Here is an 18,690-nt window from a genome sequence, read left to right as displayed (position 1 = left end):
GAAAAATACACCACACAATTAAAATCATTGCAGTGGAAAACCGGGTGACCAACCGTAAATTATCTTTTTGCTTTTCCAAATTAGGATTTAGTTGAACTTAGGCTATTGTGTCGCCTCTTTCTTGCTGCCCGTGCGTAGTTTTGTTCTTCTTACGAAGATGGATTTTAACATTGCCTCGCATTTATGGTGAGAATGAATTGTTTCAATTGTTCAAACACAACTAAGCTGCAATATTGATATAACAGAAATTGCAAACATTTTCTATTTATTACTAACTTTGTTATTCTGAAAGCACCTATTCTCATCAATAAGAACCAAAGCACATCAATTAGAAAATGCATGACAGCATAATAAAAAGACGAAGTAATGCTGGCCTGGCATCGCACTGCCTTAGCTATTGTTTAACAGGTAGAAAACAATGAAATGGTGGTAGAATGTATTTTTTCTCTGGGACACAATAAGTTACCAAGTAAATGGCACGATAGTTTTGTACAGTGTTTGTCTCGCAATCTCGCTGAGAGACATATCCAGTAGAGTGATGTATAAGCAAGTTTTGGTAGTTTTACTTGTTACCTTTGTAGCAAACGCAATACATTCAGCACGCTTCTTTTCGAAACATTCTGAGAATGTCTGCATAATGAGGCAGGTGAGTGACGCTTTCAGTCTGAGTTATGCGCTCAAATGCAGACCCATAGATTGATATGATTGATTAATATATGGGGTTTAACGTCCCACAACCACCATACGAATATAAGAGACGCCGTAGTGGAGGGCTCCGGAAATTTGGACCACCGGGGGTTCTTTAAAGTGTACCCAAATCTCAGAACACGGGCCTATAACATTTCCGCCTCCATCAAATGCAGACCCATCTGGTCAAACGTAATTGCTTGCACTTATTGGAAACCGGGTTGTACAATAATGCATCTAATATTTCAGCCCTCGACAAAGGCCGTGCCTTATTGTAAGCGAACCTTGTCAAAAGCTTTGAGTATCATGCTCATATTTCGCATATAAAGGCATTAGTTTAGTGTGGCCTGATAACTACTTGAGCTCATTGGCTGTCTGGGGAAATTTATGGCAGATCGTTATGCAGAAAAAATGAACTAACACTGAATATATGAAGATTGATGTAAATTTATTGATAATCTATTAAGGATGTGTAATGTGGTCGTTGGGCTGAATAGGCTCATGGACAAAGTACTGAGGAACTTCTGGAAGAATCATTGTTCAGCAGAAAAGTTTTGATAGCTTAAGGAACCTGATCAATACGAGGACATGCCTTTGTTCCCGTCTTTTTGTTTGCTTCTTGCAGTTTTTCAGTACGTCTCAGCGGATATGGACAATTAAAACCACGAAACCAACAAACTTTCGCTGCAATTATTTGCTAATGTATGACATAAGCCCCCACAAAGTAATATATAACGAGACCTTCTTGTCCGGCAAACATAGGTGACATTTTTTGTTCTGATATTGAATTTTTGCCCATGCGTGTTATTATGAGGGACTGAATACCTTTCTCGTTTCCAGGCACACCATTCGTTTTCTTGGAGCATTTGATTCCAGACACCCTCAACTAATGAATGTCACAACCAATGGTGAACCAAATGCATTTATTTTCTTTGCATTGCCTTTGATGTCAACGCCTTTGTAGTGCAGTCTGCTTCACTTTAAAAAGATATGCTCTTCTTAATCAATTTTCTTCTCTTATGCGATCAGCTATCCGGAAAAAGAATGCCGAAAGTGAAGTGCATGTGCTTCTTTCCTAGGCTAATGGATCTGCCTAAGAGCAGCCACATTAGGTTATTTCGGAGAACATTACATATTTACACTATGATAAATCCCGATGACAATGTGGACGTCAACACACACCGGCCAGTACAATAGATGATGCCTAGCTAGCAAAATAAGCATCTACATTCATAGCAAGTATTTTTGTAGCGCTCGCATTGTGACCCAACGTAATGCACTTAGTCAACCATTTTTCTACCCAAAAAGAAGCTTGGCACATACAGGTGCTACAAGAACTGTCCAAACAAGTAATTAGGAACAGACTGTAGAACAATGAATCGCCATAGCTTAGTGGCTGAAGATGGCTGCTTGCATGCTCTACACTGAAGTGGACGAAACTGTAGAGATGTGGCCTTGTAAAACAGTGACTCAAGCACTCAATATTTGTGCGCGATATGCAAACGCCAAAGGAAATCTCACATTTGCATACACAGTTTACCAATGCAGAAATATCTTTTGGCTGAATTCTTTCCGTCATAAGCACTAAGCTCGAGAACGCTGATGATAAGAAAAAAAACATGCAAATTCTAACAGTCGAGAGCGCTTTCGATTCACGCAAACTGCAAAAGCCTCGGCTGTTTTTGTTTTTCTGTTTAGGCAATCATATTGAAGTGGTGTAAGGGACAAGAACACAGCCGGATGCTTTAGAGGAAGAAAAATGGCTGTTAGACTCATCTCAGTCGAAATGCGCAGGAAGTGGGCATGGACAAGCATGCTCACAAAACGCGTAGCGCAAACGAAAGATAAGCGGGAATGTAGCACGAAGGCAAGATAACGACTGCCTAATAAGACAGATAGACTGGTTTCAGAAAAATACACAATTGCACGAGGCTGCTATAGAAATTGAGCTCGGCAGGAAAGACAGAACAAGAAAGAAAGGAAAGGCAGAGATTGCAGGGATATTGCTTGTCTAGAAGGACCGGTATACAAGCCTACACTGGGGAAAGAGTTGGGGGAGTTTTCAAAATAGAGAAGAGTCCGAAAGGAACTCATCTCACAACTATAATGTCGTCATAAGTCTATCACCATCGGTGCCAGTCTTATCTCTTCAAGAATCAGTGCAGTTAGGCACTGTCTGCATCGCCTTCGCCCACGACGACCTCTCAGGTCAGAATTATGGTTTCTGCTGTCATTGGTCGGTGTTTTTTGACGGGTCTTTGTAACAACGGCTCATTGCTTACTTGCTCTTTTTGGCATCTTTCCTCTGAAGCAATAATATTTTTTAACGTCTGGCGCGATTCAACGCTTCGGCCACGCAACATAACAAGCGCTAACGGGACTCCTTTCACACCATACACAACATTTAGTGCCTTTTATCAAAGCAGTTCCTACTTTTCTCGTGGCGCTATCGTAGAACACCAGCTTGCTAAGCAGACGGACTGAGTTCGATCCTCACTGAGACTCGGAAATATTTAATAATCATTGCATTTACTTCTTCACAATTTTTGAACAACGCACAAGGTGATGACTTTGCACTCAAATTCGACGACGCCCCTGTCGAATCTGACGCTCTAATCTTTCAAACAAAATTCCTAAACACTTAAGCGTTTATACAGATAAACTTCCAAAGAACGAGGCCTCGGTGTCTCGTCGAGCTTAAGTGTTCATGACCACTTTTTATCAAGACTACTATTGGGAAAATAGGGAACTCTCAAAACACCACCGAGCTCTTCTGCGACTGATGAACCATTTAAATCATTTGAAATTTCATGCATACTGAAATTTACGCAGTATCGAGAGATTTACCATAAAGCAACGCAAGAACCGATACAAGCTGGTAATTTATATATTTATTTCTAGCAGAACTAGCCCTATTGGTTTGTGTGGTGGTTAGGGTTGATAGAATGTGGTAACAAATTAGTGCAATGGAAAGCTTGAAGGGCGCGGAAGCTATGGATACATCATGCAAGTACCAAGACCGAGGTCCCTGAAGTATCTCAATGCCGTCAGTGATTACTAACACGGCGCTGCAAAGAGAACATTGTCGGATATGCCATCCCCCAGGGAAGAGAACTCGACTGAGGCATGAAAGCCGTATTCGCTTCCCCGTATTTCTGTGATGCAAAATACGACAATCTTCAGAAAAAACCTCGTCACAACATAATTGCTATTACTTTGTGTCCACAAAGGTCTCACTCCTTTGTTCTATGAGTTTTTAATAGCAATTATTCAAAGAAACCAAACAATGAGCATTCCCTCTTGAGTGATAGGCAGATATTGCTGGGCTAAGTCTTCGTACGGAACAGGGTTGCGCAACCCTTGCTAACACAAACCGTGCAACCTCCTTGTCACCCGGTGTTGTAATCCAGACAAGTTCATGTGTGTAAACAAAACCTTGCATTAGTGCGCTCAATACTGTGACTGAGGTGAACCAGAATGGTGCTCTCTCGCGCCTGGAGTTAATGAGCAGTTCAAATCCACCCACTTTTTCGTCTGACTGCTCGGTCCCCACGCGATAACATGTCATGGGAGTAGCCACAAATGGCGTGATGTGTTTTCATTGGGAAGTCCTCAAGTCGGCGGCGGCCTACTATTATTTGCTGCGTGGCTATCAGACAAAGATGGCCTAAAAAATTACGCTTTTCGGATAGCACTGTCCACACAGCACTATAGTCCCTGGCGCAAATGATATTATCGTAGGCCATTTTGAGAACGAGCAAGAGTAAGGCTAATCACATTACAAGGTATGAAGCGGTTATGAGGTTGATTATAAGAGCGACGAATCGCTCTTGGCTGAAGGTCATGACAGAGTGTGAAAAACGATCCTCAATCTGACCAGTTTCGACCATCGCACCAGATTTTAGAAAAAAAAACTCTGCTGATTTGGTGCGGTCTCACCAAATGATAATAAAACAATATACCATCGATAACGCCGATCAAGCAAAAATGTCTATGGGAATGCTATATGCCATCATTACAACAAAAATGGGCTAATAACTAGGTGCTTAATGATGAAAAAAGGCATGAAAGCATAACGAAATATAAGGCGGAGGTTTTAGGATATGGCTTAGGCGTAAATATACAATCACATCAATTTTGTAGTCATTCGAATAAGGTGCATCACAGAGACTAGAATAAACTGAAGAATACAGCTATTCACGCAATAACTGTTACCGCAGATAACTACTCTCCCATTACAGTTGTGAAATGAGGGTCGATGCATGGAAATATTGACAAGAACATGTATAGGTGATTTTACCGGAAAATATAAGACTTGGAAGTATGAAAGCTAAGGCTGTCTTAGTTTCCATATTAACAGTGTATAGTTGCAAATTCGAGTGAAGTTCTATACAAAAGACACACAGATAACCCACTGGTATTTGCAAATGCTTTAGTTTTTCACATACCACATCTGGAGGTTTTATGCTTGAAATACCAATAGACCTATTCATCTTTGTTCCAGTGTGGTGGGGTTCCACCGAAGAAACTTTAATGTACGCGACTCAAGATTATGCGTGTGGCGTTGTAAAGGTGAAGTCATTAAATCAAGGTATGTCAGTATACTTTTATATCATACCTGCACGATCAGCCTTACTGCACATTTTTGAAATTTTCTTTGTTTTTCTATGAAACCCGCCAGTTTAACAGTGAATTGGCCAAAATTGATAAATATTTCGCTGAGAACTTTCGTGTCATCAAATTTAACATCATGCTTTCATCATGCCTTTTTATATTGGAAGACAGACTTATATTTTCATTTTTAACTTTTTATGGATAATGCCTCATGGCATCAGGCCATGACTTTTTAAATTGTATCTGACGTCTTCGGCCACATTTACTGAAGAAAGTTTATTAAAACCTAAAATTTTAGCTTTATGGCCTACTCACAGGAATATGCACGTCATTTTTGCTCCGTATGAGCTGTCTAGCACCTATTAGACACCGTTAAAAATCAATGACGCCACATTCTTTGATGCGGGAAAATTGAAGAGGGCCAACCACAAGAATTCATTGTAAGCGAGTTTCTGCGTTTAGCATGCATCTTCTTGCGGTGAGCTTGGTAGCTACTTGTTCGCCTTTACATGACCCATTGAAAGATATGTGTAAGTTGGTTGTGGCTTTGTGCGTCATCCGTTGGCTAGGTTTCTCCGTCTCGCCTTTACGTCTCAACACTCAGCCCCCCCCCCCCCCAAAAAAAGCAGCCGAGTTTATCAGTATCTATCTATCTATCTATCTATCTATCTATCTATCTATCTATCTATCTATCTATCTATCTATCTATCTATCTATCTATCTATCTAGCCGCTTACGTCTTGTACTTTCATGACACTCATTACCTCGCGGTAAACCGAACAGCCGAGTTTATCAGTATCTATCTATCTATCTATCTATCTATCTATCTATCTATCTATCTATCTAGCCGCTTACGTCTTGTACTTTCATGACACTCATTACCTCGCGGTAAACCGAAATTTGTATAAGAACGAAAGGTGGTTTGATGAATAAGACTTGCTGGTCACAACATAAATATCTATGCAGCATCATTGCTTAAATTGTGAAACCCTTTCCACCAGGCATGTGGCACCTCCCTGCGGGCGGGTATATGCCAACGGTACTCTGGTATATGCCACAGGCGATTGAAAGTTTATTCAAGAACAGCGAGAACACACAAGGGTAATTTTACCGCGGGTGTGTCAATAAGTAGCGGACATCAGCAGCGTTGACCAAAAGAATGGAAAGAGTAAACGTCAGTCTTAAGTGGCATATAACCCCTGCATTATGCGTGGCAACGATGTATTTTGCAACAGAGTCATGCCATTTCTCAGAACTAGTTTTCAAATAAACATTAGTCTTAGTAAAACGTCAATTATGCGTCATCCACTTAGCTTGATCATGTAGCAGTGTCCAGGCATACCATCCTTGCGAGCACCAGTGATTCACATTAGCTTACGTATTGTTGATTTGCTGATGTCTATGTTGCTGCTGGCATTGTTGCGGAACTTTAAAATGCTGATTGCCTCTGTAGAATATACGCGGCTGTTACGTATGTCTGTTTGTAGATCTCAACATATTTTCAAATGGTCGTAACGTCGAGAAGATAGACTGTGTGTAGGTTCAAAATGAAACGGTTTATTTGGGCCGAACTTGTGGCTGTTCAACAAAAATAACCTTACAACGATGAACACTAGCACCGATAATGGCGAAAACAGATCGTCGGCTGTCGATCAGCTGACAAGTGGTGAAGCTTGGCGGAATTTATACACGTATTGTCGAATACTCCACATTTATTGCTTGCGACTACGTAAGTTCCAAAATAATATGTGATGTTCGCGAGTCAGACGAAACCTTGACGAAGCGATCTACTACAGTCATAAAGCTTCTCGAACACTGCAGATGCGGTTTGTGCTGAACATCATTGATAGTACAACAAGACAGCAACGGAAGTGGGAAAGGAACGTGGCATAATATTCAGCGCCCTTAAGCAACGTTTCGCTCTACATCAAAATTTGAACACAGTCACCTTCAACCCGCATGCTTCGCATACCATCGATTGCCAGGGTACGTGGGATCTGCAGAGTTTTCAAATGCGAGAGGTAAAGAAACTGGCATTGGTATAGTCTTACCAGACGAATACAAAGAATAAATATCAGTGTCCCAGCAGTAACTGAACCCAAGCTTTATGCGTGAAAATTACGGTGAAAATAAAGCATTCTGCCACAGAGAAACGCCACGCCTTGTATGTGCCTTGGAAAAAACACCTTGTGTTCCTGAATATTGGTAAAACGTTAATTGTAAATTCAGTGCTGATTCAATTTACTAAACATTACCCGTGCACGCGTATATTACAGGGGTCACGTCGTGTTATATTAGATTATACTTAAGCGTAACCCACTGAATTTGGTTGACATTTCACTAGCCAGGGCTACCATCCTCGCGAGCGCAGGTGCTATATATAAGCTTACCACTTCTGGTGCTGGCAGTACCCATGTTGGCACCGTTACACACCTGTAAATAACTGTTTAAATAGAACATATGTGGCGATTACACATGTGTTGGGGCGTACAAAGTTCGTACATACATTTAACATCATGTCGCGATGTTTCACTCAATAAAATTTTACACCACAATAATCTTCTCTCCATGTGGTTTGCTAATATCGAAAACACTAGAGGCCCTTACTTGTTTTACTCAGGTGAACTACAAAACCTTCGCACACCCCGTATAAATCGATACACCTTTTTTATTAAGGTTTACCCATTGTTTTAGGACTTTTCATACTTTATTGGAACAAAATATTATCAAACTATGTTGGTTTATGTATTTCATATATTTGTTCAGCCTTAGGTAAAACATAATAGCATATCAATTTTTCTGAATGCCATTTATGTCATGTACGCATACATAAGACCTAATCTCTTACTTGAAATATAGTTAAATCTTGCCGTCGCTTTGTGCTCATTTCGGGCAAAGGAAAATTGTACTTTTGATGTGGCTGCTAAAGGTTGGTCTGTCGACGCACCCCTCGAGAATCGTGGCGCCTCCATCAAAGCGTTAACATACAACACTAAACGCAGAAATAAAGTTGAATGAAGGCATATGTTTGTTACGTGACAGGTTGAAAGAGAAAAATAGAAAGAGAGAGGCTTATTCAGAGTGACACAGATATGAAAAGCTCGATGCATATTGGCCTTTCTTGGCCACTAGAGAACAAAACTTGCAGAAAAAAGTGGTGTACACAGATTTGTACCAAACGACTGAAAGACTTAAGGCAAGCGGCACAGATGGTATGAATTTCTTGTACTGTCTACTGTGGCGTGGCTTATAATGAAACTGTCGCTTTCGCTTTGAAAATCAAAGAAATCATTCCGCAATTTCTGGGAATACAGACGCTGGCATAATCATGTATTATGTTCTTAATGTTTCGTCTTTTGCTGAGCGCAAAAACACAAAGACAAACGCGAGAGGAAGACGCGTCAAAAATAGGTGGTGCGGAAGCTGAGTTGCATAAAGTGAGGAGGTAGGAAAGAGCGTACACTGCAGCACGAAAAAAAAAACGGTCCTTTAAAGTGTATCTGGCTCACGAAGAAACAGGTAGTGTTGTTTATCTCGTTAGTTTATTTTTTTGAAATGATACTTCAGTGCCTCCCCTAGAATAACGCGCTCTGCTATGTAGGTGTGATAACCGATAAGCCCTCTCATTTCACTCCTATACCATGTTATTGTGTGGGTTTAACCACGATATGATTGTGAGAGGCATCGTATTGAAGGATTCTGGAAATTTCTACCACTCAAGATTATTTGACCTGCCCCTGATAATAAGTACACTGCCTCAAACGTTTTCGCTTTCATCAATGATACAGCCTTCGCAGCCGGGAATCAGTCCCACGACCTTGGGGTTTGCAGTAAAGCGCCAAAACCACTAAAAGGCATTGTTCTCTTCTTCCCCACTACACGAAAGAGACTTCAGTTGTGAGCGCTCTTAGCGGTAACTGATACAAACCTCTCTACGTTTTAAAATGAAGTAGAATAATCATCAATGACGTATGGTTAGAAAGCCCTTCCTAAATCAACCTATTTGAATATATGTCTTATAGTTTCTTTTTACAAGATGTATTATTTTACCTTCAAAATATATTGTTGCTTTATTGTGCAATGCAGCAGACTACAAAAACACTTTCGTTCGGCAAGGAATACGAGACGTCCGCTGAAGGCGACATATACTGAAAGCGTAGTTTGGGGAGAATCACAAAAGCAGCTGTCGTATACTGAATAATAAAGAGAACAGATAGTCATGTCAAGGAAAGCATAGTAAATGTTATTAGAATTGTGATGCAAATAGAAATAAAGGAAAGTGGACGATAAGCTAACTTGCCCTAGGCATGGAACTGAACCGGCACCCTTCAAATAACGCATCCTGTGCTCTACCACTGTGTCACCATGGCAATCATGTCTCCGTCCCGTTCTCGCCCATTTGATGCTATGTGATTGTACGCGAGGGTTTTCCGATCAGCTGCCAGCTCGAAATACTATCACGGGCTATATTTATTTAATTATTTATTTATATATTTAGTTATTTATTTATTTATTTATTTAGTACATACTGCAGACCACGTCGTGGTCCTTGCAGGACGGGCACACATAATTATACACAAAACTAAAAACATACATATGCATATGCATACACAAGTAAACATAAATATATATTCATATACATTCACATATATATACACATATACATATATACACATATATATATACACACATATACATATACACACACTAATATATAAATTATATACACTAATATATACACTAATATATAAATGCCTATACAAACAAATTCAAAAGAACTTAACAAAATTGTGATAGAATGCACATAACGAAAGGTACAGAAAAGCACATGTCATCACCCATCGTCACCAGTTTTACAGTGCGGGCAGAGAATTCCATTCTGAAATGGTCCGTGGAAAAAATGAAAACTTATACGTGTCTGTCCTAGCATAGGTAGGTCTTAATGCATCAGAGTGATGGTGCCGTGTTTGCCTTGTGGAAAGAGGGCTTACATAATGCGAAGAGTTGAGGGTGAATTTGTGGTCAATTACATTATGTAAAAAATCCAAGCGGTACTTCTGTCTTCTTGATTCAAGAAAAGGAATCTCATTAGCCAAGATTAGCTGTGACGGGGAGTCCGAACGTTTGTATTTAAAATAAATAAAACGAACCGACTCTCTTTGTATTCTTTCAAGTTTGTTAATATTGAGCTTAGTATACGGGTCCCATGCTACGCAGCCATATTCTAGTTTTGAGCAGATATAGGTTAGGTAGGCGAGTAACTTAACGTTTGAAGGAGAATTTTTAAGTTTGTGTCGCAAGTAAGCTAGTTTGCGGAATGCAGCAGAGCATGTGTTCTCAACATGAAGGTTCCAAGATAATTTGGCAGTGAAGGTTACGCCAAGGTATTTATAGCTATAAACTTGTTTTAATGGGACAGACCCCATTTTTTACACGTGATTGAGGGGATTCTTTTTATGCGTTATGCGAAGAAAGACTGTTTTGTCGGTATTTGCAGCCATTCCCCATTTTTCGCACCACAAGGATATGTTATTCAAGCTGAAATCTAGTTCCTTCTGATCATCCACAGATTTATTTGTACGAAACACAGCGCAGTCGTCTGCAAACAGTCTTATTTGTGTTCCAGGTGTGACGACGGTGATGATGTCATTAATATATAAAAGAAATAGTAATGAACCCAAGACACTGCCCTCGGGCACACCTGAAGTAACTGGTAGACAGCCCGAGTGGGGTCCATCAACTGATACATACTGTTTACGGTGATTCAGATAGTCTGCGATCCAGGAAATTAAGATATCAGGAACTTAATGTTTCTTAGTTCTAGAATTATTTTTCGTGAATGACCCTATCGAAGGTTTTACTCAAATCCAAAAATACAGCATCAATTTGACCGTTAGCATCCAAAGCTTTAGCAAATGAATCGATTACTATAAATAATTGTGCGATAGTCGAGCAGCCTTTTCTGAAGCCATGCTGACAAGTGGTTAGTATCGACTTTTCTTCTAAGAATTCAATAATGCGACTTGCGATTATGTGCTCGAAAAGTTTGCAGCATGGTGACGTCAGTGATATGGGGCGGTAATTCTGTATTAACGATCGATCGACTTTCTTAAAGACTGGGACAACTCGAGCCATCCTCCAATCACTAGGTACTTTTGCACATAGCAAAGATTCTCTGAACAACCCAACCAAGAATTTAGCAATAGTTTCGGCGTATCGCCTAAGGAACACGATTGGGATGTCGTCAGGGCCAGGAGTTGTTTTGGTTTTTAAGTTTAACAACATAGACACAATGCCATGGTGTGAGATGTAGTTCGCCTCATGGCGTTGAAACACTACAGAGTCTAAAGATAACCCTGCACTTCCACTGGTAAACACGCTATGAAAATAATCGTTAAAATGTTGTGCGATAGCATTCAAGTTGTTAATAATGGCTTCATTATTTGTGATATCCGTGACAGACGTTTTGCTTTCGCCTAGGTATTCCCAAAACTAATCCGGCACGTTCTTTATAAAGTTTGGCAATGTTGCCATGAAATATAGGTCTTTCGAATCAAGTACAGCGCATGCTAGCTTGTCTTGTAGTTCACTGATAACATCCGTACGCGCACTAATAATCCCCGCATGTTTCTTTTTTATTCGTTTGATTTTGCGCTTCAATTGAATTACGCCACGCGTCATCCATGGCGTACTTTTATTGACTTTTTTAGATTTAGTAGGTATGAATGTATCTATGCAATGCTTGCACATTGTAGTAAAGGTTGCCCAAAGAGCACTCACTTCACCGCCACTATCAGCAAAGCCCGTAAGACCGGTTTCCATGTAGTCAACGACGCTGGCGTCATCAGCTCCCGAATAATCTTTAATAGATATGGCTTTGGGAATTTTGCGAACAGCAATCTTGACAATGGGTATAGAAACCACAACAAGGAAATGATCTGACAAACCATCCTCAATTGACACACTATGCTCAGTAAATGCACGCTTTAAATATACAACATCTAATACAGAACAGGATGACCCTTGCACACGCGTGGGTTCATTAACCACTTGGATTAGATCATGTGTCAGCATAATGTCGAAAATAATGTTAGCGTTTTCATCACTCTCATTGTTTGCTTGGAGGAGCTCCCAATTGACACAAGGCAGATTCAGATCACCAATCAATAAAATTTTCTTGTGCTGGTAAGAAGACATGTGCTCTTGAAGTTTAATCAAATAATCTGGAGTAGCGTCAGGTGGCCTTTAACATGCGTACAACGCGAAGCAATGGCCCCAGCATGATAACTTGACGCATAAGCACTCCAGCTCGGGAGTGTCACCGATAAGCGTCGCACCTATCTTATCTTTCACTAGAACTGCCACACCCCCGCCTCTCTTCATTCTACCTTTGCGAAACAATTGGGGGGAAAGACTAGTTCATTTGTTATATCACTACTTAGCCAAGTTTCTGTTATGATTGCAGTGTGTGGATCAAGCCGTAGCAGTTGAATTTCAAGTATATCTGTCTTGTTTACCATGCTACGAGCGTTGAAATTGACAATACGCCGGTGTTTTTCTTTGGCTGAAGTTGAATTTCTGTAGGATGGACGGTTTATTTCAAACACCGAATTCTTAAAACATTGCCTTGGCAGTCGGCGAAACTAGCGTCTACCTTAGCTTTTGCGCGTGACGACGGGTCATTGGCCAGCGTGAATTTTCTTCGTCGTTTTTTCGAGCAGCAACTCTGTCTTTTATTTCCTCGTTCCAAACATACGCCACTTCATATATGTACAATTTGTCAAAAGCTAAGGAAACTTTGTCCCCTCTTTCCCGGTTTTCCTTCGCACTTGCCCAAAGCTTCCGCCTAACTTCACGAACTTTCTGCGAATAGTCCTCACTTATTGATATAGGAGTGTTCTTCAGTTTGTGGCATTGTTTAAAAATTAATCTTTTATCTCTCGTATCGAGCAGTCTCAGGATGACCGGTCGCTTCTTATTCGGAGACGGACGACCTAATCTGTGAATGCGTTCTATCGCTACTGGTTCCAGCTCGAGAAGGTCTTGAAAAATACCTTTATTTACGGCTGTTTCCAGGGAACCACCGAATTCATCCTCTGGTTTTCGTAGCCCAAAAGTGACCAAATTAGGTCTTCTACTGCGGATCTCTAAATCGTCTATCTTCCTTTCAAGTGTCAGAACAACTTGGTTCATATGCGTGAGCCGGTCTTGACATGAAGCGACTTTTTTTCAAGGTTTGATAAAGCGTCCACCTTTTTTTTTTCAATGTCTAACAGGTGCTTTTCTTTATATCTTTAATATCAGCTGCAATTTCTCTAAGCTGCTTTAATATTAGTGCAGTGTCGAGACCGGGGTTAGTTTCAATGTCCCCTCCTAAAAGCAGTAATTTCCTGAGGCTGATAACAGCAATATCAAGCAAGCAACACAGCCATGGGCACGGCAGCATTAGCAGAAAAGGATCGTTTGAACGGTAACACTTGACGTAACATTTCCTCACCTGCACAGCAAAAAGCAAAGGATTGTCAGCGAACCGCATTCTTTCGGTGCCGCCGTGCCCAGTGGTAGCGCATTCCAAAGGATGACCCTTTATACTGGTTCCGCATGGTGTCGCTCCATGCGAAGGTTGCGTGCCGGCTTCTGCGTTTGGTGACGTAGCATGAAGTGGTGGTCTGATGGGCGGTGTAAAACGCTGATTCCCAGCGTCATGGCAGTAGAAATTCCTTAACTGATGCCTAGCTGCCTCGACAATGGTTTGTTCATCGCAGTACGCAGTGCGCAGGAAGCCGAGGAACTGCACAGCAAAAAGCAAAGGATTGTCAGCGAACCGCATTCTTTCGGTGCCGTCATGCCCAGTCAAAGCACCAATGGCCAAGAAAATAGTGTTCCAGACTCGCCGTATTGGTACTGACGGAGCTGACTGACGCGGCCACATTTAAAGAGGGCCTGAAACATTTTTTCAAGTAACCATGAAAAAGATTTACTGAAAGAGCTTGTTGCATCACGAAATCAATGCCACAAAAAAATTTTACAAATCCTTCTAAAACTAGCAGAGCTACAAAAATTTGTTGCATGCTGCAGTCGCATTCTCTCTTCTCTCATGCCTACAAAAGTACTCGAAGCTAAACAGGGAAGCATGACATGGGCAAGGAAAATAGGTCACGCATTGCCTGTTACCCTGAGCAATTTTCTTTTTTTTTTTTTCTTCGAGTACGCGGTTTTCTGGTGTGATTGCGTTGCACGCCTGGACAAGTCATGACCTCGCACGGCGATTCATGTAACTACCGAACACGCCGTTTTAGATTGAGCCAATGAAAGATATAAGGTCTTTTACGAGTGATTTTTGAGCTTCTTTCGTTTTTTTCGAAAGAAGAGACAGCAAAGTTCTGCTGGTTTGATAAATTATTGTGAATTTCAGGCCACGTGCCGCACCATATTATAAGACTCACGTGCTCTTGGCAGTTTCTACTACAATCGGCAGTGTTTTCTAACCATGCTCAAAAAGTGTTGCCGGACCGCTTTATGTGCACATATATACTCTGTGCAGTGGACGGATGTATCGCGCACTGTAGCTCAGTGTTGAAACATCGGATGCGTTTTTCGAAGGTCGTAGGTTCAGTTCCTGCCAGCGCCTAGTTGTCTTTTTTATTTTATTTTTCTGCATCTACCATTCCTGGTAAAACATTCACTATACTTTCCTTGGCTTTATTATCGCTTTGTTCTATATAATCTGGCGTCTAACAAGAAAAAAATAAAGTCCTTGTATATCCAGTTCTGTAGAGAACTGAGTAAGCTTACTTCTAGTAATGATAACGAAAAGTACAACAGTTTTCAAATATCTAAAACGTGGGCAGGTGCAGCGTCGTTGTTTGTTAGGGTAGCTGTGCTAGTAGCCGCTGCGTATATTATTAACTATAGTTGACAGCACGTATAGAGGCTGTGAAATAACCAGGACGTAGGAGAGACGGAGTATCTGGCTGCAAACGTGCAATAACTTCCACTACTTTCTGTGGAACAAAAGCGATAGATCACCCGAATGACGTTAATGTCGTAACACACAACTCGTCAGGCATTCTTCTTTTGATCATGCCGTCGCAAGCAATGATTCTGTCACTGTGATAAAGCTGGCCCTGCTGATTTACGAATATTTCATTTCTTTATCAGCATACGACATTTATTTTGCGACCTAGTTTCACTCCGGGCTTTCATTTTCGGTCTTTCAGAGTCTTGTGCTGTGTGCGTGTGGGGTTGAAAATTTTCAACCACTTCGTTTGATGAATCAAAGCAAGGATCCTACCTCCATGCCTTTGTCCCTAACAAAAACAAAAAGTAGTCAAAGAAAAGTACAGAATTTTAACGTTAGCAATTTATATATCGCTTTGCACGACAAAAAAATGTACTTGCTTTTGGTGGTGGTAAAAGTATTAGTAAAATACATGTTTAATTTTTTCTGTGGGCTAATTTTTCAAATTGGTGTTTTTTGTCGAATGTTTCATGAATTCGCGGAACATGCTAAACGTGCCTGTGTGTCACTTTTTTCTTTCAGGTGGTGGAGTTCATTATGAACTCCGCGTAAGAAATCGTTCAGTGGAATGTCCTGATAATCAGTGCAAAAAATACTTCCGTAAGGCTACCTTAAAGTGGCACCGGAAAACCATTTACAGCCCAGAATGCCAACATATGCTTGTCACCAAAAGGAGCAAACTTCGTTAAAGCGTTCCTTACATCAGCCTTATGCTTCATGTTAAATGTCTTACACACATAAACGTTTTGTAATACAAACGAAATCAGTGCACTGACTCTATTCTATGGTAATTTTTTTTATGATGATAAAATACGTTTTTCTTAGTAATACCGATTGTAACCGTATTTGGCATATGAGCATTGTGATGCGGCTGCGTCACGAAATTCAGTCATTATGGCAGTAGTCTTCAGTCTTGAAGCAATGATTCATATTGCGCCACAGGATTTTGGTGTAGTTACATGATTTTTTTGTGAATTTTGTACTCAGTTTTGTTTTGTAGACGCGCTAGAAAGGAAACCCTTAAATAAAAATATATCAGCTTCACTGCATGAACACCGTGAAACAACAAAGCTGGTGGCGTCCTCCAAACGTTATTACCTTTGAAGGTTTTGCCAACACTTTTTATGTATTTACACGTTTTGTGAATTTAGTACTTCTAGAGGAAATGTTATTGCAAACACACTGACTTGGTGAATTAAATTTCCAAGGAGGTGCACCACAGTCAAAAACTCGCTGCAGTGTTTACAAAGGAACTTATTCTATAAATTCTGCGTGCACGTGGAACAGCTAAGATTAACTTCGTGTATCGTGTTAACTACCACGTTACATTCTTATAAAATCTGGCTTACTGCTAATAATTATCAGGAATTTGTACGCAAGTAATGTCATTTTGAAGCAAATGTGACTATGCAGGTTATTTTTACATCTGTACTTGACTATCCTATTTTCGAATTAGGACGTCCTTAAACTAAAGTACAATTACTTAAAAGTATGGTAAACAATCCGAATGGTACGAATGTAAGTAGTTATGACAGCTGATACTGGGTTTACTGTGACAGTTTCAGGCTGTGTTCGTGGTAAAGCGTAACAAATAACGCCATTACCGGTAAAACGCTATTTTTTCTGCCACGTAATAACATACTTCTTAAATAATCGGAAGTATGACGGGTAACGCAGTTACACTATCATTTTTCGGTAAAGTATGCTGTTACACTCCCTTGGTGATTTTTTATTCTGAAGCATTTTTTAGCAAATTTCGGCGACTTTGAGCGTATCTATTTATCGATCTCTCTGTCTATCTATCTAGCACCGTACGTTTGGGTGCTCTCATGGTCACCCCCTTTACTTGGCATGAACCAAAATTAGCATGGGATGGTAAAATGGTTTGACGAATATGACGTGCTGGTCAAGACATGAATAACTTCACAATACACTCGCGTACGTCGCTAAACACTTATCGCTAGTGTTTATCGCACATACCCACCCGTAGGTACCTACGGGTGGGTATGTGCCGCTGGTATGCAGGTATGTGCCACAGGTAATCGACACTTAGTATCGACCTAGTAACGACGAGAGCACGCATGGGACATTTTAACGTGTGAGCGTAAAGAAATACCCGACATCGCTAGCGTTAGCCCGACGAATGCAAACAATAAATTACAGTGTCTCAGCATGAATCACACCCAAGCATTTTGCGGGCGATAAAGGATTCTACCACAGAGCTACGCCAGGTCACGGAACTAATTTTCAAATAGACGCTAATCCTCGTGAAACGTCAGTAGTGATTGCAGTGCTGTTTACCCTATGTTATGAACATTACATATGTACTTCCTTGATACAGCCGTTACGTCGGTTTAACGTAAATTGGGGTTAGTTGTCAGGTGCTGAAGTTGATTTTTGTAGCAGTGTCCGGGGCCAGCATCTTCGGGAGCATAAGCGCTTCATATCAGCTTCTGGTGTTGCTAATACGCGTGGTCCAAGTTTGCATCGTTGCGCAACAGCTGGGTATGTACACATCTGCAACTCTTCAACACATGTCTGTGCGTGCAACATTTTCACAAATAGTTCGCGTCATATTTGGACGTGTATATACTCCGGTACATTCCAGTATGGGAGACGAGTGCTGGGAGTTGAATCCTCACAGCTGGATAACGTTTTTGTTTCCAGTGTAGCATAACGATGTGTGGCGTATTGAGCGCGCGATCACACCAAGAACGTCTATTCTTCCTATTTTATTCAGAGCGTCCTGATGACAATATAAATTTCGAAGCTCTTTGGGCATCTGGACTATTATATACTGTAGTCCTGGGCTGCGTGTTGCAATCATACGTATGCTGTCGCTGACACTGTCTTTTATTAGTGGACACGCTCTCTGTCTTTAGGAAATATAGCTTATTTTACTAACTGCCGATTACATGAGTTGGTGTATTTTTTAAATGTCAGAGCCTCACATTGCACCCAGTGGCACTGTTGAAGGACGTTGGTTCAGAGTCCATATACAAAATATAGACCACTCACACGTTTAAACTAAGCCTTTGGTATCAAAAAAAAAACACTTGCGCGACGCTCAGCTGACGCAACATTATGCCACGGAAGTTTATTATTTGATTCAGCTATAAAAAGTTTCAACTTGCAAAATTCATTCTAAAAGAACTTTTTTTTTCTGGGTGAGTTGGTGCTTAAGTTTGTCGAATATGTTATTTGTGGCACAATTCTTGCACCATGAAGACGAGAAAAAAAGAAAGACATGAAGGTTGAGAGCAGCACTAGTTGGTGCCTGAACATTATACCGTATGATTAAGTAGTGCACCATTTACAGGCACAACTAACACAAGAGTAGCGAGTTTTGTCTCGTTCTTGTTCACTTT

General features: G+C 40.7%; 1 long non-coding RNA gene across 3 annotated transcripts; it reads left to right on the top strand.

Annotated features, from left to right (window-relative positions):
* The first annotated feature begins 483 nt into the window (after positions 1 to 483).
* On the top strand, positions 484 to 16,085 carry LOC119185316 (uncharacterized). Of its 3 annotated transcripts, none has more exons than XR_012886224.1 (5): positions 484 to 646; positions 1,313 to 1,449; positions 1,528 to 1,595; positions 5,192 to 5,278; positions 15,845 to 16,085. It is a non-coding gene; the product is annotated as an uncharacterized LOC119185316 (long non-coding RNA). The 3 variants fall into 3 exon arrangements; XR_012886226.1 differs by lacking the exon at positions 484 to 646 and adding an exon at positions 733 to 879; XR_012886225.1 differs by lacking the exon at positions 484 to 646 and adding an exon at positions 734 to 961.
* The last annotated feature ends 2,605 nt before the right edge of the window (positions 16,086 to 18,690 follow it).

The sequence above is a fragment of the Rhipicephalus microplus genome, chromosome 9, assembly GCF_043290135.1.
Source record: "Rhipicephalus microplus isolate Deutch F79 chromosome 9, USDA_Rmic, whole genome shotgun sequence".
In the NCBI taxonomy this organism is placed as follows: domain Eukaryota; kingdom Metazoa; phylum Arthropoda; class Arachnida; order Ixodida; family Ixodidae; genus Rhipicephalus; species Rhipicephalus microplus.
The sequence above is the reverse complement of the archived record's forward strand: the minus strand, read 5'-3'. Positions and strand labels throughout refer to the sequence as shown.